This window comes from Sarcophilus harrisii, chromosome 4 (genome assembly GCF_902635505.1).
Source record: "Sarcophilus harrisii chromosome 4, mSarHar1.11, whole genome shotgun sequence".
NCBI classification, from domain to species: Eukaryota; Metazoa; Chordata; class Mammalia; order Dasyuromorphia; family Dasyuridae; genus Sarcophilus; species Sarcophilus harrisii.
Window position 1 is genome coordinate 105,097,411 of NC_045429.1, and position 24,936 is coordinate 105,122,346.

The following is a 24,936-nucleotide window of genomic DNA, read 5'->3' on the forward strand; positions in this document are numbered from 1 at the left end:
CATATGACACAAAACTGAGGAATAACTAGCATAATGGATCAGAGTATAGATTGAAAAAAATCTTGATAGGCTCAAATGTTGGATCACATCTAGTAAGATGAAATTTATTAGAACTGTGTCTATTGACAACCCTTTATCTAATAGAGTTAAAAATCAACATCACAAGTACACAATATGGGAGATATAGACCAGTGGAAAAAAAATCTTGGGGTTTTAGTGTCATGCAAACTTTGTAAATCGAGTATTTTTACACTGCCAAGAAAAGAAATATTCAACTGCATTGAGATTCATATATCTGACTGTAGGGAAGTCATTTCTTCCTATTCCTAGTAAGAAAACATTTATAGTTAGATTAGAATAGTTTAGATTACTTATTTTAGGAAATATATTGATACTTTTCAGAAGGGAAGGAGCAAAATAATGAAGAACTTTAAGTTCATGTGAAATAAGGTTCATTTGGAAAAACTGGGCACGATTAACAAAAAAGAAAGAGAAGACTTAATGGTTTCATGTTTCTTAATTTCTTCAAGCATAAAGAAGATTTTAGATGTAAGAGGAATTGTACCTATTTTGCTTCACTCCAAAGTCAGAACTAAAATCAATGGATCAGAGATGTAAAAAGGCAAATTTAGACTCAATTTAAGGAAAAACTTCCCAACAATGCCTAACAAAGTATCTAGCTACATAGTTCTTTAATAAATGTTTGCTTGTTGATTTAATCAGAGTAACAAAGTAATATCTCTTCAATTCTCTGTCCCTGGAAAGGTGGACATTGCAGAGCTGCTCACAGATCTTCTACCTTTTAAGGAATGTGCCCCTGATATTCACTTCATCATTTCCTACCCCAGGTACAGAGCTTCATCATTCCTCCCCACTTTTGTTTCTGAAAGAGAAAACAATTCAAATGAAAGTTCTGTAAGATACCTTCTCACTGCCATCCATTATCATTTTCCCATCTATGACTGACAACTTTGCTTTGCCTTTTTTGCTTTGCTTTATTGTTTTTGACTAAAACATCACTTAAAAACCCTTCTGTTATCCTTATCAATCACTATCAAACTCAGCTCATTTCTGGTGTTTCATATTTCTGATACTATAGTTGGAGAACTTATGTTACTTATTTGCCCTAAGCTTGCAACTTCAAACATGGCTTTTAAGTCTTAGTTGATGAGGTTCCTATGCAACTGTTCTCTCTTTGTTTCTTCAAAGGAATCATATCTTCATAGCCTATTGCTGAAATAATTCATACTGGTTTCAACTTCCTCAGTCTTCCTTTCTTCCTTTCTACACAGAAAATAGAGAAAAAGAAAAATTTTCCATTGAGAGTTATCAGGTCTCTACTATTTTTCATCAAAGAAAAATAAATTTCTATTCAATTGTTACAGAAAAATTTTCCTCTTAACAGGTAAAAATTTATATATGCCTACAATTTTGTAACTTGCCACTTAAAACTATGAATAAGATATTTTTCATTTCCTAAAATAATTTAATTCTTACCATAAAACATTTTAACATAATTAAAGAAAATTTTTGAAGAAAATTTAAAAAAATTTTAAATGATTTCTTACAAGCCTCCTTCATAATTTTCCCAAGACTATGCATGTCTCTTCAACCAATAGCTCTGTAAGTTACATAATATATAAAAAATTGCTGTTCTATTTTGGGTACAATTCTGCTGCAGATAAATGTATTAAATTACTCACATTTAAGCATTTATCTATAGACACATCTCCTAAAAGGGTAGAATTTCCCATACTATTGACATGAACCCTTCCCTTTTTGCTATCTATAGTATTCCTCCCTCCTCCCCAAAAAATAAAGTTCTATGATAACCTAAGATATTCTTATAGTGCTTAGGTGAAAGTTCATTTCATAGTTTTATTTCAAATAGAACAATAGTTTTAATAGTCACCTAACTTGTGGACATCCTGGAAAATCATTTTCTTAAAACCAGTCAATCTCTCTTTAACTTCTTCCTTTTCTTTTCTCCTGGTCAATGATAAGTTGAAGAAATAACTTCTATTAACCAAATTAATTAAAGATATCTTCCTTTTCTTAGTCTTATCCTTACCCTAATAAGTTCATGGAGGAGTCCTTCCAGGCTTAAATATGCTTCTCCACTTAGAAACTGGTTAAGGCTTTAGCAAAAAAGACATAGAAAGATTAAAATGAAATAAGTTTTTTAAGAGTCAGATAAATGCTGTAGTGACTAGAGTTCAGGAAGCAAGCCTTTCTTAATTCCTCAAAATTCTGTTGCCTTCCTTCTATTGATTATTCCTATTTATTGTAAATATAGCTAGTTTGTACACAGTTGTTTCTTCCATTAGATTGTGTGTTTCTTGAGGACAGGGACTGTCTTTTGCCCAACATTTAGCATAGTGCCTGGCATATAGTAGATTCATTTAGTAAGTAGAGGCAGAAGAGTCCCATTCTGGCTTCAGATACTTAAAGTTATGTGACTATGGGCAAAACAATTAAAGTTCTTTTCAGTTTCTTCAAGTATAAAATAGGCATCATAATAATAGCACACTTCAGAATTATTGTGAGGGTCAAATAAGATAATACTTATAAAGTACTTAGGAGAGTGCATGGCATCTAGTAGATAGTTAATAAATGCCTATTTCCTTCCTTTCAGTACATGTTTCAGAATTGATAATTAAAGAAAGCCTAATGAAGGTTTAATTCAGGTGACACCAAAGATTTCAGATTAAAGGATTAATCTGATATCATTTTGTGATATGCAAGGACTAAGAGAGATTGGAGAGCAGGGTGAGAACATTTCTACAATGGACAGATACTTAATTTTAGTTAATTTAGTTCTTAAATTTAGGTTATTTTATCTTTAGTAAAACAAGTAAAAAAAAATCCCATTATAGGTAAGTAAATAGCTTGAGACTTCTAGCTCTGTATTACATTTAATATTATATTATTGCTAAAACTAGATTTTTAAAATTATTATGGTAAGTCTATGATTACTGTGAGTTCAAATGTGTATAATATGAAACTGACTGAGAAATAGGTCAACTAAATATTTTAGCAAAGTCAATTTCCTATTCCATACACTTGAATTTCTTCTTATCCCAGTATTATACTTTTTCCTGACCATATATATTCCTTTGTGTTTGCTTTTCCTTATACTTTGTATGTGATTTCCCTCTTTCCTTCCTATGAATCTATGTCCCTTTCTTTTTTTGAGGTCCAGAGAGCTTTGCTACCACATGAATAGCATGACTCATGGTCAGAAGATGTAGCTTAAAGTGCAATGCTGTCTTGTGCCTGTTTTCAGATCACTTCACTTCTTAGAGCCTACAAAGCAAATGGCTGCCCTCCTCTTTGGCAGTAAGAGTGCCAGAGTGGCAGGACAGAGGTAGAGAGAGAGTAAACATGACTTGATTTTCAGATTATCAACAAACTTTAATTTGACTATTAGTACTTGAGAGAGTCCAAAGACTTCTAAAACATACAGAAGTTTCATGTTTCTATATCATGAATACTTTAAAAAAAAGAATTGGTAGATAAGGGTCATGAATAGTTCCAGATAACATTATAAAAGATGAAAGTGATTAGATTTTAGTGAACAGAAAACCACTTATTTTTTCTCAGTAGTATTTATTTTTCCAATTACATGTAAAAATAGTTTTCAACATTTATTATTGTAAGATTTTGATTTCCAAATTTTTTTCTCCCTCCTTCCTTATCTTCCCTTGTCCCCAAGAAAGCAAGCAATCTGATATAGAGTATATGTAATGGGATGAGGCTTGAGTTGATGCACTGAGGTCCCAAGCACGTGAGGCTAAATAGTAATAGGACTATACTCTATTAATATATATGCTTGGAGAAAGAATGTCCCCCACCCACTCTTTGTGCAAGTCCTGATGTGTTGTATAGGAAATGATGATTTTGGTGGGTGGAGGCAGAGGGGCAGAAAGAGAGGTGGAGAGAGACTGCGGGCTGGGTTCTGCTCTGGTGGCTGCTGGTCTCGTGGCTTCTGGTCTGGCTGGCTTTTTGACTCAGTTCCCTTTTACCTCTGATCCCATTCTACCTCCGATCCTTCTTCATCTCTACTAAGAATAAAGATTGAAGATTTTCCCCTAACCTGAATTCCTGACTCCGGCCGATTTTAAAATACGTGGTCATCACATTTAAACATGTACAATCATTTAAAATATATTTCCATATTTGTCATTATGAAAGAAAAATCTAAACGAAGGAGAAAAATCATGAAAAAGAAAAAGCAAACAAAAGAAGGTGAAAATAATATACTTTGGACTCCATTCAGTCTCCATAGTTCTCCCTCTGAATGCAAATGGCATTTTCCATTACCAGTTTATTGTAACTGTCTTGGATCCCACATTACTGAGAAGAGCTAAATTTATCATAGTTGATCATCACAATATTTCTGTTACTGTGTACAGTGTTCAGCTTTTGCTTACTTAACTCAGGACTGATTCATGTAACTTTTTTCAGGCTTTTCTGAAGTCAGCTTACTCATTATTTCTTATAAAATAATAATATAGAACAATAATTATAGAACTATAATAATTCATATACTATAACTTATTTAGCCATTCCCCAATTGATGGGAATCTACTTAATTTCCAATTCCAACTACTATAGGCCTGCTGTAAATGTTTTTTACACATTTGAGTCCTTCATTCTCTTTTATGATCTACTTTGGGATACTAATCACCCAGTAATGATACCAGCAAACCACTTACAATAGTATGGGTACTGTCCCACCATCAACTGTCTGGAGTCAGGAAGATATGAGTTCAATTTTGGCCTCAGACATTTACTAGCTTTGAGACTCAGGACAAGTCATTTAGCCCTATTAGCCTTAGTTTCTCATTTGTAAAATGAACTGGAAAAGAAAATGGCAAATCATTGATTAATCTTTCCCAGGAAAATCCCAGATGGGGTCACAAGTAAGACTAGACTGAAATCACTAAACAATAACAAAGATAAAAATTTTTAATGAGCAAGATGAAGGAATATTAATAAGGATGTAGCTACAATTAAGATTTAACTTTGAGTTCTTTAAACAAGCTTTTGAATTTCAAAAATGGGAAATAACAGAAATGCCATTGATACCAACTATAATACTTTCATTCAGCAGTTAAATTAATATGCATTAATTGCTACAAGGAGAACAAAATTGCCAGAGAATTGATGAGCAAATATTCCATTGCCAAATGGAAAGAAAGATTGTTAGAATAGGTTAGATTATAAGCTGCTCTGCAAAAATCTTAGAAGGAAGGATGATATGTTTATGAGTGTATTGTCATGTAAAACAGAAGCAATAGAGGGTAAAATCTGTTTAAAGAAAGTTTGGTAAGTTATATAATTAAAGCAGGGATTCTTAACTTTTTTGTATTATGGCTCTCTTTGGCAGTCTGGTAATTCTTATGGTTCTCAGAATAATGTTTTTAAATGTGAAAAGTAAAATATATAGAATTACAAAAGAGATTAATTATATTGAAATACAATTATCAAAATAGTAAAAGTTCCAAGTTTATAAATCCTTTAAATTCTTATTAGTGAAGAATGAAAATAGAAAGAAAAATAGAAAAGATTTGCAAAAATTATTTCAATAAATCATTTTCTTCAAGGTTGGTAGAATCACCACATTTGAACCCTAATTTCACAGACCAGTAAGTACTTACAGAGTAAATAGAAATGACACTAAAGAGAGAAAAGATATTTTTAAAAAACCTTATGATAAGATCAAATGTGTGTGTATATGTGTCTGTGATATATATAATAGAATTATGAGAGTATTGAGGACCCAATTTATGAATTCTAAAGGAGAGAGAATGCCAAATGTTAGGGGAAAAAATCTTAGATTTTATTAACTCCTTAAAAAAAGATCATTAGCAACTACTGACCTACATGCCTATTATCCCATCTACATGATATCTTTATAAGAATCATGTCTGTGTGAATTTAGGGTACTATAGGTAAGGCTATTTGTAGAGAAAAAGTAGGTTTTCAGCAAACTATATTCACTCAATAACTACATCTTTAACATTTCTAATTGATAGAAAGATGTAAATAGATTTCATTGTTATTTTTTAATTTTTAAAATTGTTTTAATCTTTTTTTATTAAGAGCATTTAACTTATTTTTTCAACACTGACCCTTGCAAAACCTTGTGTTCCAAATTTTCCCTTCCTTCCCCCTATCTCTTCCCCTAGATGGCAGGTAATCTAAAAATGCTAAATATGTTAAATATATGTTAAATCCAATATATGTATACATATTTATGCAATTATCTTGCTGCCCAAGAAAATTTGGATCAAGAAGGAGAAAAAACCTGACAAAGAAAACAAAACACAAGCAAACAACATGTGTTTATTGTTTGTTAATTTATAATTTGTTAATGGGGGGGAAATCAAAATTATAAAATAAAAGATTAACTTATAGATTCCCTTAAAACAAAGTGTTTCTTAGAAAGATATGTTTAATCATTCAGGATTTCTTTGGAGATAAAACAGTTTAACTCTGTTCAGTGACTCTGATAATATAAGGGAAGAGATATGGATGCTCACCAAAAGTATTTGCTTCTCCCTTAATCCCTTAATAAAATGGGGTTTTATTACCCGACCTTCTTTCTCTTAGTGCCTTTCCCCATTGTTTCCCTATTGAGTAACATGGATAGTCTTCCTTCTTTAAACCAGTTCAGAAGACAGTGGGGTTCAAGCATTGCCTTATATCCAACTCTCCCATTCTTTATCTTTTATAAAAACCCTTCCTTGCATGACTCTTTTATGTGAGATAATCCTATTATTCTTCTTCTCCATATTTGAGTGCATCTCTCTCACCCTTTCATTTTTTTTTTGGGGGGGGGAGTTATTCTAACACAATTCACTCATATCTGCACCCTCGATATGGTTACTTCTAACTGTCCTAATAATTATAAACTTCTTAAGTCACATCTATCACCTTTTTATTTATACAGGAATGCAAAGTTTGAAGTTTATTAATCCCATATGATTTATCTTTCATGTTTACCTTTTTATGCTTCTCTTGAGGCTTAGTTCAATTAAGTTAACTAAAAACTATTTTTTAGTTAAGCTATTCTTGGTTATAATCTTAGCTCCTTTGCCCTCCAAAATATCATATTCTGATCCTTTATTTGTAGAAGATGTTAAGTCTTGTATTATCTTGATTATGTCTCCTTAGTATTTTAATTATTTCTTTCTGGCTGCTTGTAAATATTTTCTCCTTGACCTGAGAATTATAAGTTTGGCTACAATATTAGGAGCTTTCATTTGACAATATCTTTCAGGAGGTGATCAGTGGATTCTTTTAGTTTCTATTTTGCCTTCAGCTTCTTAGATATCACTGGAGTTTTTAACATAATTCTTGAAATATGGGGTTTAGGCTATTTTTTTTAAATCATGGATTTTAGTTGGTCTGTAATTCTTAAATTATCTTTCTTTGATATTTTCCATGACAGTTGCTTTTTCTTATGAGATATTCATGTTTCTTCTTTTTTTCCATTTAAAAAAAATTGTTTTATTGTTTATTGATGTTTTGTGGAATTATTAGCTTCCATTTGACCAGTTCTTCTTTTTAGTTCCCGCCCAGTGTTTCTTGTGACTCTTTTACCAAGTTATTAATTCTTTTTTCATAATTTTGTTGTATCACTTTCATTTTTCCCCAGTTTTTCTTTATCACTCATATTTGATTTTTGTATGCTTTTTTCCTCTTGTTAAAAAAGCTTTCCTTTTTCTAGGAATTTTTGTTGAGTCTGTATACAATCTGCATTTTTTTTTGAGGCTTTACTTATAGGTGTTTTCTTGTTGTCTTCTGAATTTGTGTCTTCAGTTTCATTATCACAGTACTTGTTTTTTATGGTTACATTCCTTTTTCCCCATCTTATTTTTCCAATCTTTTTTTTTACTTTGAACTCTGTATTAGAGTGTGGCTCTACTCTTTTTCCACATTTCCACATTTCTTGTGGTATCACTGTACCAGTCTTCAGGCTTTTTTGTCCTGCTGTTTTTTTAAAAACTATCTCTAGCTGTCTTTAAGTCATCATTGCTTCCAAGGTAGTATGATCTAGAAAGAGGAGAAGTCACTGCTTTCCTAGTCTGCATTTTGGTCCCTTTTCCCTTGCCAATCCAAGTGCTCCTCTTTCAGTCTTGGTATTGTGACCAGTAGCCTAGGGCCCCTTCCACTTTTTCTACCCTGAAATTGGGTAAATGGGCAATGAAGTTGACAAGCAGGGCCTTGTTATGAATCCAGTGAAATAGGAGGTCACCTGTAAACTCTTTTTGACCAGTTGTCCAATCCCCTTTCTATTTCAGCACCATAATAGTAAACCCCAGTATCTCCCTCCAACCCCCTCCATTTCCAGTATCAAATATTTCATTCAAAGCCCTCTCCCCAACCCAGAACCTTTTTGGTCCTCTTACATTACACACACACACACACACACACACACAGAGTTACATATTCTTCAATTCAGTGCTACTCACCTTCTTGCTGTTCCTTAAACAAACAATACCCAAAGCCTGTCATCTTTAGTAGCTGTCTCTCATGCTGCAGTACTCTTCCTTCTTATCTCTGTCTCTTGGCTTCCTTTAAAATCCCAGCTAAAATTTCACGTTTTAATGAAAGCTTTTTTTCTGATCCCTCTTAATTTTTTGCTATCCTTCCATATGATTTACAACCATTTTATTTTCTACAGTTACCTTTCATAATTCTTTTTATTGGTTACATTCTTAACTTATCATTAAATATTGTTTTGAATTATGTAACATTTTTATAAATATAAAAATAGTGTAACATTTGAATCTTTATGCTTTAAGTTTGCGGTTATATAGCCAACATAGCAATAAACAAGGAAAAATCTTTGAATTAATAGTTTATGGGTTCTTGGTAAGTTTTAAAATGTGTGAATTGATCATTAAAATGGACATGAAAGTAGAAAAATATCCCCAAAGAAAGGATAAACATATGTTATACTTCATTGTATATATTACTAATATTTGGTGAAACTAAAACCTTTTGGAACTGTCTTCTGTCTATATGCAAACCAGTTTCATAGAATTCTAAACAACTGAAAGAATTTAAGCATCTTCTTCCCTACCCCCTGATTTAAATATTTAAAATTGAATTTTCTCAAACTACAAAGATAATAAAGAACACCTCTTTTAGAGTTCCTAAATAATTGTATTACTAATACAGTTATTATTTTTTATGTGTCTCTTTCATTACTCATAAAGTACTGAATTGGTATAACTGCCTTTTTTTTCTCTCTTTCCCCTCTCTAGCTCCACTTTTTTGCTGCTTTATTTTCCACAAAAAAAATGTTGAAAGGATTTAGAGTATTAGTTCTTTCTTTGGTCTTTTTGTTGTTGTTGAAGACCTAATTTAACTAATTAATACTTCTTCAGTTCTGGTATCTTGAATTCAGAAAATAGATCAATTATTTCTTTGATTTCAATTAGGAAACTGTAAAAGTTAACACTATGGATGGAGCTATTGTAGATTTTTCTACTTTCATTGAAAGGACTTTTCTTTTACCAGATTTCCAAAGGTCTTATGTTTGATGCCAAAGAATTCATTCATATTCTCTCTCTCTCTCTCTCTCTCTCTCTCTCTCTCTCTCTCTCTCTCTCTCTCTCTCAACATTTTCTGTCCTTTGAATTACTGTACCTTGACTTTAATAGATGAGTAATGGACTGACATTGTGGAGGATATTAAGTTTTGTATGTCTGTTAATATTAAAGGAGATCAATATGAGATTCATTCTCATAACTGAATTAGATGCTTGAGCAGTGATGTCTTTATAACTCGAGGTCTTTAGGTGATAAGTCAATTTTGAAGCTTTTCAGAGAAAATTTTCCCACATATCCTGACATTTTTAAAGTTTGTTATCTCTAAAATAAATTTATACAATAAAATATTTCAGGTAGACAATTTTTTGTTAGGAATCTCAAGGAAAGGCAGACCTTTCTTATAATTGTAACCTATAATTATAAGATCCTATTTTCTTTCCTTTCTTGTTATTTTAAAAACACATTTTATCCATTACAGAGGTGAGAGACTAGAGTCTGACATGGTGGGAATTCAACTGAGATCTCCACATGTTCTGCCAATGAGCTTCAAATTTAATTTGCAAGAACCAAGCTATTTTAGTTGCGGGCCATTTCTAGACAAACTGCTAATTATGGAAATCCAATAATATTGTTTTTACTTGTATGGATTACAGACAGTCTATTTGGCCAATTTTGTAACTTAATTTTCTTATAATAGTAATGAAGAAATTCAATTTAGAGCTATGCTTCTGTAGTTTTTAATGTAAACTTCTGTTAGTAAAATTCATACTCATTTGTTCTGTTCTTCTGACCTTTGTTATTTGAATCTAATTAAACTGTGCTCCTTTCCTCTTTTCTTTCCCCTTCCAGCCTACTCTATGTAGAAATAATTTTCCAAGAATATTTTTGTCATTTTGTTTATTTTTTCAACTTCTTGTTATTTATCTCTTTTTTCAATAGTTTACAAATGTATTATTACAGTGGCTGCACATTTATGATGTTCCATTGCAAAATGTATCAATTGGGGGGGATAAAGAGGAAAATTAGATACACTTTATTCTTGTTAAAGTCACACCCCAGCTTATTTAAAGGCAGCTTTGACTTAGAGTTGCAAGCCTGAGGATATTGATTTGAATTATGCATGACTGTCTGGTGTGTGCAGTTCCATTAGCTTGCTGGATGGATAATGTAAACATGTTCTGAATTTTAAGTACACACAGTATAGGAGCGGCAGGTTAAAAATAGAACTAATAACCCAGAGTGTATTTGGAAATTTGATTCTTGCAGTGTAGAACTATACCAAGAAGATTTCAGTAAGTATGGTTACTAGTAATTTGTATTCTACAAGTGAAAATGATACTATCTTGATAAATAAATTAGGTCAGTAATATATATTGCAATTGTTGACCCTGTAGAATTAGAATATAGAAAGATACAAGTAGTTTACAAATAAGAAATAGTTTTCTTTTTCAAACTGTTGGGTAATTTTGCAGGAATACAGATTCTGATATTTTTCGTTTTATACAAATGAATTTATTTTGGTATATTTACTTATTTATTTTGGGTCCTTCTTGAACCACTGTATTATAATCTTTTAAAATTGTAACTTATGTATACTAAATCATAACAAAACAAATAAACAAATTAAATTCTCAAGAAGCCTCCATTTTTCCCCAGCTAATCATAAATATTTTTGTATTTTTGACACTCCATATAATTTTTCATATTGGATCCATTAAATATATAGCTCCCCAAGAATGACAATATTATAATAAAAAAGCTTATGTCACTTTCAAAATGAGCTATTTTCCAGGGGAAGTGGGTAGAGAATCACAGAGAAGTTTCACTGATATAGGGAATAAGTGAGGAAACTTTACCAATATAGTTGAGCACCTGCTTTGTAACACAGGCTTAGAAAATTGTCTGGGGGACACAGAAATTAGGTAACTTGTTTGAGGTCAAATAGGCTCTAGGTTCTGTGGCAAGACTTGAAATTAAGATCTGTCTTACTCTATTGCCATTACTATTGTGCATGTTGTCTCTTGGTTACATAGACATATTAAATACTGGTCATTCTAGTTGGTGGCAAGTGTTTTGCATATGCCTTCATATATTTGTTATATATTTCATGTTGGCAACATGGAAGGACCACTAGAGATTTATGCATTTGAGTTAATTTTACACTTCTGTTGTGGAGGATGATTCCTTAATTTAATTCCTGAGTAGGAGAAATGAATTGTATCAGATTGTATTTGGGAGATTGTTTCCTGCTTTCACATATTCCAAACAACTGTTCATTGCCACAAAACCTCGTCTTTTTTTTTTTTTTTTAAACATTATTGCTCCCCTCGTGATGCTATATGGTCACAAATTTTACACCACCACGATTGCAGTATGACCCAAAGGTCAATTTGAAAGATGCATGATGTGTATAAATAGGCTGCAGCAAATGACAGCATGCATTTGCTAAATTGTATATGAGGCAAGAATATGCACACTTACATATATGTATATGTATTATATATATTACGCACACATACACATGTAATATGCAAAAATGATAGAGGACAGATGGAAAGCCTGAATAGTAAATTGGAACTCCTGAGATAGTTAAAATTAAGAGGAAGGAGTCCAAGATGTTAGGTAGTTCCTCTTTAAAGAATTTATGAGAATATGGACATGACTCATTCAGGATGAAGTATGATAAGATTTTAGTCTTATATAAAGACTTTTATTGTGAATAGAAGTTAAGAAAATTTTAATGAAGGCATGTTATTTTCTGTTAAATATAATACATGAGACATATTCCAACATTGTTGTTTAGTTTTGACATTTTACTTAGCTAAATTTAGAGAAGCTGATTTCTAGATTGACTTAAGAAGAATGATTTTTTTTGGATGCAGCAACTTTCAAAGACTTATTTACTAAGATACAAATTGTTTACAATTGGTGTCATTGGAAGAAATACCCCATCAATGAATATCAGTTATTTGGAGTATTAAAAGAATAGATGATGAATGTATTCTTAATAAGAGAAATAAACATAGGCCCTTTATTCCATATGTTCATTATTGCTGTTTTACATATTTATGACATATCATACATTTTAAGTGTTTTTCATCATCCAGGTCAGTGTGTGTGTGTGTATGTTTGTGTGTGTGTGTGTGTGTGTGTGTGTGTGTGTGTGTGTGTGTGAGATAGAGAGATGGAGACAGAGAGAGATAGAGACATTCAGAGACAGAGAGACAGAGAGAGAGACACAGAGAAACAGAAGACCGAGAGACAAACACTAAATCTGTATCCCTTGAGAGGCAGCTAGATGGCATAATAGTTAGAACATCAGACCTGGAGTGAAAACTTGAATGCAAATACAGCCTCATATACTTATTTAATAGCTGTGTGATTGTAGGCAAGTCACTTAACCTCTGCTGCCTCATTTTTATCTACTGTAAAATGGGGATAATAATAGCACCTAACCTTTTCTTGATAACTCAGTCCTAGGATTGTTTTGAGGATCAAATGAGATAATATTTAAAGCACTTAGCACACAATAAGCTTTCAATAAATGCTTATTTCCTTCTTTCCTTTTCTTCTTTCTTTTCTTCCTTTCTTTTCCTTCCTTTCTTTTCTTCTATCCATTCATTTTATTTCTGTCTTTTTTTTTTTATCCTAGGAACATAGTCTGTGGTCATGATTGGCTACAGATTTCTAAAGACCATCTCCCAATACAATTTTAAAGTGAATATTCAGTTCAGTATTTATTAATTTATGAAGACTTTAAAAAACCTCTAGAGAACCTTGCATTTAAAGTAAGTTTTTTAAAAATGCAATTAGGAGGCAGCATGATATGATGGATATCCTGCCCTTAGACCCAGAAAAACCTTAATAGTATCAAATCTTACCTCCAACAAATCAAGGACTCTATGGCCCTAAACAAATCACCTAAGACTATAAATAACACATTAAAGTATTGATGTCCTATTGGTAAAGAGAGTAAAGAGAGTAAAAAAATTCCTAGATCAGGAATTCCTTACTGAAAAGGGCATCACAGGCCATCTAGTCCAAATCCTTCATTTATAGGTGAGGAAAAGTGAGTCCCAAGTAGTAAGATGTAATAAGTGTCAGTAGTGACTACTGACAATCATAATTATATACAGAAGACACTTATTTTCACTTGGCATATATTTCTAGAGTTTTTTTTAACTTAAACATAATTTTTTCATTGATTTATTGCATTCAGATTACTAGTATTACTTCCATTCATATCCCATTCAAAATAAAGGATTAATTCCTTGGGTATTTTTTAAGTGGTACACAACATTTTAATACAGCTAACAGAAAATTAAAACTTATGATGGATACTTATTAATTATGTAATTATTATGTAACATGATTAATTTTTATAATTATTTAATTATTATTAATTATATAAACTGATAATTCGTTTTAAAAAAGAACTACTCATTTAGTTCTTTTGTTTATAAAGTGAAAATTTAAACATTTCTTCTGATAGTTTTGAGGTTCTCATTATGTTTGGAGTAGTGCAAAGTATGGCATATGCAGGATCGTCTAGAAAGGCATGTAACTCAAATAACTTATTAGAATCAATAAATTGTTTGTAACAAAATGCATGCAGTCAATGTGTGATAGAAAGCATCTTTCCAGTACAAGGTCACTTCTGGACTCCTGTATTAATTAGGCTTTGTATTAACCTTTATGATATTATAAATTAGTTTTCATGTATAGCATAACCTTGAAGTTATGCTTGAAAAAAGTTATTCCGGGTTGCCATTTGGTTTCAATTGGAAGAAACAATCCCCGGAGAAGTTAGTGTTTGCTAGCTCCAGCTTTCTGGACCCTCTTCACTTTCCTGACTATGGTGTATGCTTTCCAGTTACCATTCTCTATTGTGTGGCCAGACCCCTTTCTTTTACAGTCGTCCATCTAGTGATCCTTTATCTGGATTAGACCATCCCTAGCTTCTTGGTTTCCCTTTTTATATAATTTACTCTTCCTTACCCCCTTGTGACCTTACATTTAATTATTCATAAGTCCTCTCAGATTATCTTTGGGGAGTTCGGGGAGTTCCAGAAGCGAAGAGCTCTAGATATGGAAAGTCCAAGGGAAGAAGGTTGGGAATAGGAATGTTCTTGGCTTTTCCTGTGTTTGTTGCAAACTTCTGCCAGGTGCAAGAGGCTGAAGCAGTTTCGGAAGGGCGAGGTGGGATTCATAATTCAGATTTTTCTATAAAGTCAGTTCCATTTCGAGTAGAACCTACTGGAGCCTGGACTTTTCAATCTTGCAGCTGCTTGTTTTTTCTTCTCAACCTTTCATTGTTGGCCATAAGAAACTATCAGATCTGCTAGCAGTCTTGGTAGGCTGCCCTTCTATTGCTGTTCAGTCATCTTTTGGAACTTTGCTGCCAGGACATGGTTTTGTTGGGACTTTCCTCTTCTGAAGAAGAAAAGGGCCATGTAACTGACATGCTTCATTAGAATCAATAAATCGTGTATAACAAAATGCATGAAGTCAATGCATGATAATAAGCATCTTTCCAATACAAGGTCACCTCTGTACTCTTGTATTAATTAAGTTTTGCATTAACCTTTATGACATTATAAATTAATTATTACATATAGCATGACCTTAAAGTTAAGAGAAGGAAAATAACTCTGCTTAAAAAAAGTTATTCCTGGTTGCCATTTGGTTTCAATTGGGGGAAACAGACCTGGGTCCCTGTTGAAGATTGCTGGCACTATGGAAGGACTAAACTTCTGAGATGAAGACACACTTTGGTTTGCACGACATCAGAAGGTGAGGGGCTCCGTCAGGAGTTTTCTGGGCTTTCCTCCTTTCCTCCCACTTTGCCCTTTCTGCTTCTAAATAAGCAAGGGTTGTTTCATGTTGCTATTCCTCTGTAATTCCAGTGATTGAGTCTGCTTAGACTGTGTCAGTCTCATGGTTTTGGAAAGATATACAGCCATTTTTTGTGACACAAAATTGTCTCTTCATATTTCCCTGAAGCTAGTGACCAGTCTGCTTCTCTCCTCTGCTATTGAACCAGGTTCAGGGGCTTGTCCATCATTTCCATAGATGCCAGGACTTGGGGAGAGGGTGCCCCATCTCTTCTAGGGCCTGGGACCACTACCAAATGAACACAGCCACTGTTGTTTCCTCCTCTACCTCTAGAGTTTTTAAATGCCATCACAAATTGTATTTGTATTTTCTATTATATATTGTAATTTCTATTATATCTCATTCTCTTCCAGATAATGTTGTGTTTAAAAAACAAGAATCACCTAAAAATTCACTTATTGACAAAACTTTTCATTATAACCTTGTTTTTATGGACAATTTTTCAAAATGTATTTTTTAGAGTTTCCTAAAATGTGATGCTACATTTTTACTGATAGAGTACCTCAGAGTATACATAATTTAACCTTTGCTTTATAATTTAACTTTGTCCCTATTACCATTAGTAATTATATTTTGTGCTAATATTAAGATATTTGTTTCTAGATAAGTGACCCTAGACTACTGTGATTTTTGTATTTAGAATCTGTCTGTCTTTTCCTGTTTTAGTATCGCTTTGTACTGTGAGCATACTGCTGTTTCCAAATCTGTCACTTTATTTTTATATATAATAATCTGTCCTCTGGGTGTCTCCCTGTCTCCTACAAAGTAAAGTACATGTTTTTTAATGGTGGCATTTTGCAGCTAGAAGGTGTGTGTAGGGTTTGGTGTTGTTTTTAATTTAAAAATCTCCGCTGTATTTCAAATCAAACTTAATCCACCTAAAAAGTCAACCTAATGGAATATTAGTTTATTATGGTTGTTATATACAGATAATGATATATTAATAATGATGATTTACTTAATATGCTATTCTTTCTGTACATATATTTCTAATCCAATAATGATACTATAAGAACAGCATTTATTATTGTGAGGTCAATTAATAGCTTCACTTTTGGCTCCTTTACCTTGAAAAATAAGTTTAAGTGCCATCAGTTTCCTACTTCTCTACCTCATAAACTTTTTTCTTTTCTTCAACCATCCTTTACTCATTTCATCTTCTTATAAAACTAACTTTTCTACATGTGTTCTCAATCACATTCTATATTATATCTTCTTTTCTGTTACTACTTTCCTTTGTTTCACTTTAGTCTCTTCCCAACTATTTCTTTTCAGTTCATCTACTAACATGCCTAAGTCAGCCTTAGTCTAAAACAAAATACAATTTTATCTCAAGCTTTCTCTCCTGTTCCCCCTGGCCCCGAGCTTTTCACCACCATCAGCCTTCACAAAAGAGTAGTCTACATTTATCTTTTCCAGTTCTTTACTATCCATTCATTTATTTGCTAATTTTTTATTTCTGCCTGCACTACAATCATGAAACTTCTCTCTTAAAGTCATTATTACCCTCTTTCAAAAGGGCCATTATGACTTCCTCTTTTTTTTTTTTTTAAGATTGACTTTAAATGTTAAATGTTCTTAAATAAATTATCTCATACTTATCTGAAACCACCAACCAGAGAAACTTCATGGTTTAATGGAAAACACTGAAAATAGGAATAAAACATGTTCCAGAGCTCCAAACAAGTATAGGGTTTTGGTTCCTTCGAATTCAGCTAAGAAATCAAACTATTTTGGCTGAAAATTCCTGTGGCTCTATATAACAGGGTATCTAAAATTTTCCTAGTGGATCAAGTGACATGGGGCATTCCAAATGGGTATTTGGATGAAAATTTCCAATGAATTCTTGTATCACAATGAGCAACAGAGTTTTCAGCAGTAGAACATTGCAACACATAGGCAATATAAATAAATCATAATTTTCCTCTTATTAGGACAAAAGATATTAAAATCAGGAATGCCTCAAAGAAATGTAAGGCTCCCCCAAATGATCAAGCAACTTAGGGGTTTTTATTATTTAGGAATTCCAAATCATCAGGAAAATCATAGGCAATATATTTGAAGTCCATAAAGACAAAATGTCTCAATTCATTCCAGTCAGTCAGTAAACATTAAGTGCCATTGTGTTTCAGTCACTGTGCTTATGTACTACATAAACAAAAAACTGCTAAAAGAAGGTCCGTTCCCACAAGGAGCTTAGAATCTAAAGGGGAAAGATGACATACAAAAGGAAGCTCAAAATTGGGTAGGGGAGTACTGGGTGAGGAGCCATGACAGAGAAATCTGAAGGAGGCCAATCAATTTGAAAATGAAAAGATGGCTAGTTTGGGCACTCTACTTAAATGGAAGTTCTGGAAGGAGCTCTCTTAAGTCAGAGGGTCTCCTAAAGTATGAGATATGATTTTGCCGGATGAAGAGGTTCTTGAATGGGGCATGGTAGAAAATCCAGAGGAATACATGTAGGTAGAATTCATCCCACAATAAGGTGAGCAGTCTGGAGTTGATTAAAAGTTTAAAAAAATTAATATGGATAAACAATCACAATATTATCTAGGCAAATTATTAGGTACCAGTATTCTAGGGATACAGTATTCATATTCCCTCACTACTTATATCAGCCTTCATCCTTGTAATGGAAGTAATACAATAGATTATCATTACTTGGCATTCAATCACATAAAAGTTATCTGGTGTAATCACAGTCTGAGAATAAAAGAAAAAATACATATACACAATACATATATATATATATATATATATATCTTTCTCCAGACAACTCAGAACAGAGAATCTAAGATGGAGGATTTCTCCAGGGGTCTCAGTGATGGGTTAGTAACATTGACATTGTCCCTTGCCAAAGACATGTAGGTTATTGATGAGTATGTTATTAAAGGAGAAGAGAAGAGAAAATCAATGAAGCAAAAAACATTTGTCAAACACATGCTAAGTGTCAAGTTCTGGGGATACAAACACAAAAATGAGAGAGTTTCTGTTCTTAAGCATTAGAGAATCAGAATTAGAGCTGGAAAGATCCTTGGAATGCCATCAATTACATCCCCCTTTTTGCAGATTTTTTTTTTTTTAGTGAGGAATAAGTTTGCAGATATACAGTATACATACTTGGTATATATATGTGTGTTTGTGTGTATGTAAATAGTACACAGTGATGAGATGGGACATAATACCTAGGGAAATTGGAAAAAGGAATTTTCAAAGACATGACACTGGAGTTGAACTCTGAAAAAAGGTAGGACTTCTGGGAGGAAAGAGAGCATGGTAGGAACCATGGGCAAAGGCACAGAGGTAGGAGTTATGTTGAGGAACATCAAGTAGACTAGTAAGCAAGAACACAGAGTACATGATGGAGAATAATGTGCATTTTGATGGAAAGATATTGGAGCCAGATTATGAAGGAATTTAAATGTCAAACAAAAGAATTCATATTTTATTGTAAAGGCAAAGAAGCTTCTTGAGCAGAAAAATATATCCATCATAACCATTCTTATTCCAGAAGTTGGGGAAAGGGAACATTTGGGACAAGAGATAAGAATACTGCTACATATTATAAGGACAGAGACAAAGACTTTCCTATAAAAAACAAAACACAGTTTAGTGTACAACCAAAAACCTTTTGTCTTATCTCTGTGAAGTAAATAATGTCAGAGAAAGGCTTAGGCTAAACAAGTGTCTCCACAAGAAGTAACTAGTCAACAGTGAGAAGGCATGTGGTAATACTGATTTTGTTAGCCTCTATCGTTCCTTCCTTCAACTGTGGTTATACCCTATTTCTCTGTCCTAGTCCCTCATTCACTTTTACCAAAAATTGATCCTTCTTCCTAACTTCACTTTTATTAAGTATACTACTATCCTTTGCTTAAAATTTGCAAACCTAGAATCATTTTCAACTCATCACTCTCCCCATTGTAACACTTGTTGATTCTGTATTTCTCATGTCTGCCAGCACCTCTCCACTCATTCCTGGTCTCTCAATAGTTCAGGACCTCATCATTTCTTGCCTGGGTTATTGCAGTAATCTCTTAATTAGTCTCCCTATTTCAGATCTCTTTCCTTTTCAATAGAACCTCCACATAGCTGACAATGAGTAATTCCTAAAGCACAGATCAAATTACATCAATCTTATTACCTCTAAGAAAAAAAAGGAAGGAAAAAAAACACCTCTACTTAGCATTTCAATCCCTTCACAATCTGATTTAAGCCTATTTTACTAGAACTTTTACATATTGTTATTCTTCATGTATTCTGTGTCTCAGAAAAACTGACTTCCTTGCTGTTCTTACATACAATATTCCATCTGTAGTTTCCATACCTTAAAGATGTCTTTGTCTTAGAATCCTTAGCTTCCTTCAGTATTCAATTTAAGCACCACCTCTTATATGGGGATTTTCCTGATTCAACTTGGTGACCCTGTCTTCAAATTACTTTGTATTTACTTTTTAAAATTAATTTTTAAAAGTAACATTTATTTTCTTTCCTTTCATCATTCCTTCATTATTAAAAAAGAAAATAAAATTTTCATAACAAATATACATAATCAAGTAAAAAATTACGTTAATATCAGGAAACAGACATAGAAGTCTGTGGACACTGGCAATAGGATCTAGCCAAGAGAAAAGAGCCAAGTAGAAGGATTGAACAGGAAATTGGAGCTTTGCATTATATCAAGAAGAGGTCCATGATTTAGCTCAGAGGGGACTGTAGGGAACAGGAACAGATACCAACTGGTAGTTCTTTCATTCACATTCCATAATCAGATTGTAGATTTGATGCAAACTAAGGCTTTTGTGTAAGACTGGTAGACTAGAGCAAAGAGTGGTCGTAGGCCTGAGATTGTATATTGCTCAAGAAACTGGAACAAAAAAGTGAGCAGCAGCTATGTGGTTCTTGACCTAAAGTGGAACAGCGTTTTCAATCCAGCTCATTTTGAAGTCTGTGGTAAAATAATCAAGATAGGGACCCCCAATCAAAGGGAAGTGTGTAGTTCTGTTCTCACATTGCAGAAGTTTCCAGCTAGCTGAGAGTGATTGAATCTAGTAGCAGACTACTGAAGCCCCAACCAAGAGCAAGCTCACAGTGGTGTTGCTTAGTCCCTAGGACTAATTTCTTCCAGAAGGTCACATGGTCCAGTCCTCACACAAAGATTCAATCTGGAAAATAAGGTTGGAAAAATGAATTTAAAAAATAAAGAATCCCACCATAAGAAATTATTATAGTAACAGGGTCATCAAAGACACAAATGCAGAAATAAAAATAAGGACTCTAAAAACATCTCCAAACAAAACGTCACAGGAAAAACACAGTTTGGAATAAATTCATCTAGAATTTCTGAATAAAGTGAAGTGAGAGCTTAAAATTATTTAATAAATGTAATAAAAAGAAAATTTCTTAGAAAAGAAATGATAATTGTGTAGGCACTTGGAAAGAGAATTAAAACTAATTCTGTAATGCTAAATGTTAGCATAAATCTTTAAGCAAGAGATTCTTTGAACATTAAAATAGTCCAAATAAAAATTATTAAATCCACGAGACAACAATAAATGTTAACAACAAGTCAAAGGACTGAAAAAGCAGAAGAAAGTGTAAGTATCAGAGCAAAAACAACTTATTTAGAAAACAGAATAAGTATTGCAAGTATCCAGAAAGAAAGAATACAAGCACCAGAGAGTCACAATCAGGATCATAAATTATTTAGCAACCACTATTATAAAGAAATGAAGAACTTGGAATAAGATTTTGCAAAAATTAAAAAAAAATGTAGTAGCTTATAATGAAGAATAGCACATCCAGCAACCCTGAGTATAAAACTATAGGGAGGGTAGAGAAAGAGGAAATGGACATTTATATGAATAAAGGACTTCTAAACATTTCTGATGAAAAAACCATAGCTAAATTAAAACTTTAAAAATAAAAATTCAAAAGTCAGAAGACACATAAAAAGATAAACGAAATTTCATTTCTTCTGTCAGGACGTGGGTAGCATTCTTCATACTTTATACTGTGGAATCATGGCAAGTCATTGCATTGGTAAGAGTTTTTAAGTCTTTCAGAATTGTTCATTTTTCAGATATTGATGTTATTGTATTAATTGTTCTCTTGGTTCTACTCATTTCACTATTAGTTCATGCAGATCTTCCCAGGTTTCTCTAAAATTGTCCTTTCCCCTCATTTCTTAGGGTACATTTGTTATTTCATTGTATTCACGTACCATAATTTGCTCAACCATTGCCTAATTCCTGTTCTTTTCTACTGCATTAGAAAGTACTAACAATGTAGCTAGTCAAATTTGATAAATTCACTTAAAAAAAATCTTCTCAAGCTTGGTATTATACTTTAATATATCAGGTTGACTAGTAAAGTCACAATATCTTAAAATAAATTATTGGTAATTCACAGTATTTTAAAACAAATAGTAAAGCCAAACTATAAACAGGCAACTCAAAAAGAGCCAGAAAACGATTGTTCCTGTTCAATTAAACCTCCACATACCTCTCTCCCCAGTAATGGAGTTATCTCAGAGAGAAACAAAGCACTAACCTTAAGCATAACTGAACATATGTTGTCTTTCCTCTTCCTCTTTATTTCTTTTCTCTTTTCTCTTTCTTTGGTTTATACTTATTTAGGAAGAAGACAATTGTGTTGTCATCACAAATGAAGTTAACCTAAAATTTCTTTCTTATTCCTGTTCATGCTATAGTAAATTTTCAGTAATTCCCTCTCCTATTCACTATTTTTATGAATGATTTAGATAAAAATGTAGGTGTTATATTTGCCAGATTTGTAGGTGACATAAAACTAGGAAGAATAACTAATAAATTATATAACAGAAACAATATTTAAAAATATCTCAACAGACTAGAACAATGGAGAGAATCTAACAAGATGCAATCACATTTTCCTGAGGAGTAACAGGATGAAAGTAGTATTTTGGGGAAATTAATCTAGTGTACAGGGTAAATCTCAACTAGGAAAAATAGGGAGCGGGGAAGGAAGATATGAGAGAAAGGGGAAAAGGGAAGGAAGAAAAGACTTAGGGAGTAAATGCTATCTGCTAGGCATTTGTTAAGGGCTGGAGAAAAAGAAAAAAAAAAGGCTGTCCCAACCCTCAAGGAGTTTGCATTCTAATGAAGTAAGACAACACATAGAAGATAGCTGGAAAGTAGAAATGATGGGCATTGGGGAGAAAAGGTATCTTTGCTGGAGCAACAAAGGTCCAATTCATAAGGAACTGGTGAAATCCAGAAAGAACCAAACTGGTTCTGAATTGATCATGGGTGAGATCCTTCCTGAAATGGTGAGCTATAAGAATTGACCAATCAGGAGAGCAGGATCTCAGAATAGAAGGTTTTCCAGGATGGGAGGGTGACTGGTGAAGTAAAGATGTCTGGATAGTAAGTTGTCCTTGCTTTAGTTGTTTATTCATTCAGTTGTATCCAAATCTTTATGAACCCCGTGTTCCATAGCGTGCCAGGCCCTTCTATTTTCCACTGTCTCATGAAGTTTTCCAAGCTTATGTTTATTGCTTCCATGACACTATTTATCCATTTTATCCTCTGCCATACACTTCATCTTTTACCTTCAGTCTTCCCCAGAATCAAGATCTTCCAGTCTTATTTTCTCATTATGTGGTTAAAAAATTTAAATTCAATTTCAGTATTTGTCCTTCTAATAAGTATTCTGAATTAATTTCTTTAAATATTGACTAATTTGATTTCTTTACTACCCTAAAGACTCTCAGAAGTCTTCTCCAGCACCACAATTTAAAAGCATTAATTCTGCAATGCTCAGCCTTCTTTATAGTCCAACTCTCACAGCCAAACATTACTGTTAGAAAAATCATAGCTTCAAGTATATGAACATTTTATTTCATGGCTGCTTTTAATTTCATGGCTGCATTTACTGTCTGTATTGATCTTTGAGCCCAAGAATATAACATCTGATACTGTTTCCATTTTTTTATCTCTGTTTGCCAAGAAGTGATGGATATTGCCAAGATCTTAGTTGTTTGTTTGTTTTTTTTTTAATGTTAAGCTTCAGGTCAACTTTTTCACTTTTATCTTTGATCCTTATCAAGAGGATTCTTGATTCTTCTTCACTTTCTACCATCAGAGTGGTATCACCTGGATATCAGAAATTAATATTTCTCCCAGCAACCCTAATTTTGGCTTTTCATTCATCTAGCCTGAAATTTCACATGATTTACTTTGCATTAACTAAATAAAATAATACTATGCAGCCTTGTCTTACTCCTTTCCCAATCTTAAACCAATAAATTGTTCCATGCTTGGTAATGTTGCTTCCTAATCCACATACAGATTTCTCAAGAGACAAGCAATATAATCTGGTACTCTCATCTCTTTGATGACTTGCTACATTTTGTTGTGATCCACAATTAAAGATTTTAATGCAGTTAATGAAACAGAACTAGATGTTTTTTCTGGAACTCCCTTGCTTTCTCCATAATCCACAAATATTGGCAATCTGGTTTCTTATTCTTCTGCCTCTGAAAACCAGCCTACACATGTGGTAATTCTTGGTTCACATATTGCTGAAGTCCAGCTTACAGAATCTTAAGCATTACTTTGCTGTTATATGAAATAAGTGTAATTGTTCAGTAATTTGAACATTCCTTGGCATTTTCCCTCTTTAGAATTGGGATGTAAACTGATCTTTTCCTATAGAGGCCATTGTTAAGTTTCTACAATTTGAAAGCTTATTGAGTGCAGCATCATCTTTTAGGATTTTAATTAGCTTAGCTGGAATTTCATCACCCCCCCCCCCCTTGCCTTATTGTTAGCAATACTTCCTAAGGTGCAGTTGACTTCATTCTCCAGGATGTATGGCTCTAGCTCAGTAACCACACCATCATGGTTATTAGATGTGTCATGATTTTTCTTGTATAATTTTTCTATATATTCTTGCTAGCTCTTCTTAATCTGTTTATTTCTTAACATTTTTGTATTTTGTCATGTCCAGAAACAATCTCTTGATATCTCTAATTTTCTTACTTTCCCATTCTGTTTTCTTCTATTTCTGTGCATACTCACTTAAGAAAACCTTTTCTCTCTCCTAGAATTCTGCATGCTGTTGGGTATATCTTTCCCTTTCTCTTTTCACTTTCCCTCTTTCCTCATTAGACAGCTATTTTGCTTTCTTGCTCTTCTTTTTCATTGGGATGTTTTTTATTTCTGTCTCCCATGCAATATTGTGAGTCACTCAGTTCTCTACTTCCTGGGATCATGCAGCCTCATTTTTATCCCAACCACTTTCTACCCTATTGGATCAATCACACAGACACACTTTCTTCAATTTTAGAAAGACAAATGTGTTTTAAACATTCTCATTACTAAATCAGAATCATTTAAAGATAAAGATTTGTGGCAATTAAGAATATGATGCCATTCAGATTTGCTATTGCTAAAAAAAATAGATGTCAATGGGAACTTTCTGGCTGCAG

General features: G+C 33.0%; 1 protein-coding gene, 1 long non-coding RNA gene and 1 pseudogene across 7 annotated transcripts in view; 1 reads left to right on the forward strand and 2 right to left on the reverse strand.

Annotated features, from left to right (window-relative positions):
• The window catches only part of SYT14 (synaptotagmin 14), a 260,052-nt gene that overhangs the window by 97,366 nt on the left and 137,750 nt on the right, over positions 1-24,936 (forward strand). The gene's annotated exons all lie outside the window — the stretch shown is intronic.
• LOC116419104 lies at positions 958-2,140 on the reverse strand. Its single transcript, XR_004229362.1, has 3 exons — positions 2,072-2,140; positions 1,913-1,989; positions 958-1,284 (listed from the first exon to the last, which is right to left on the reverse strand). It is a non-coding gene; the product is annotated as an uncharacterized LOC116419104 (long non-coding RNA).
• LOC111720429 lies at positions 14,586-15,791 on the reverse strand (annotated as a pseudogene).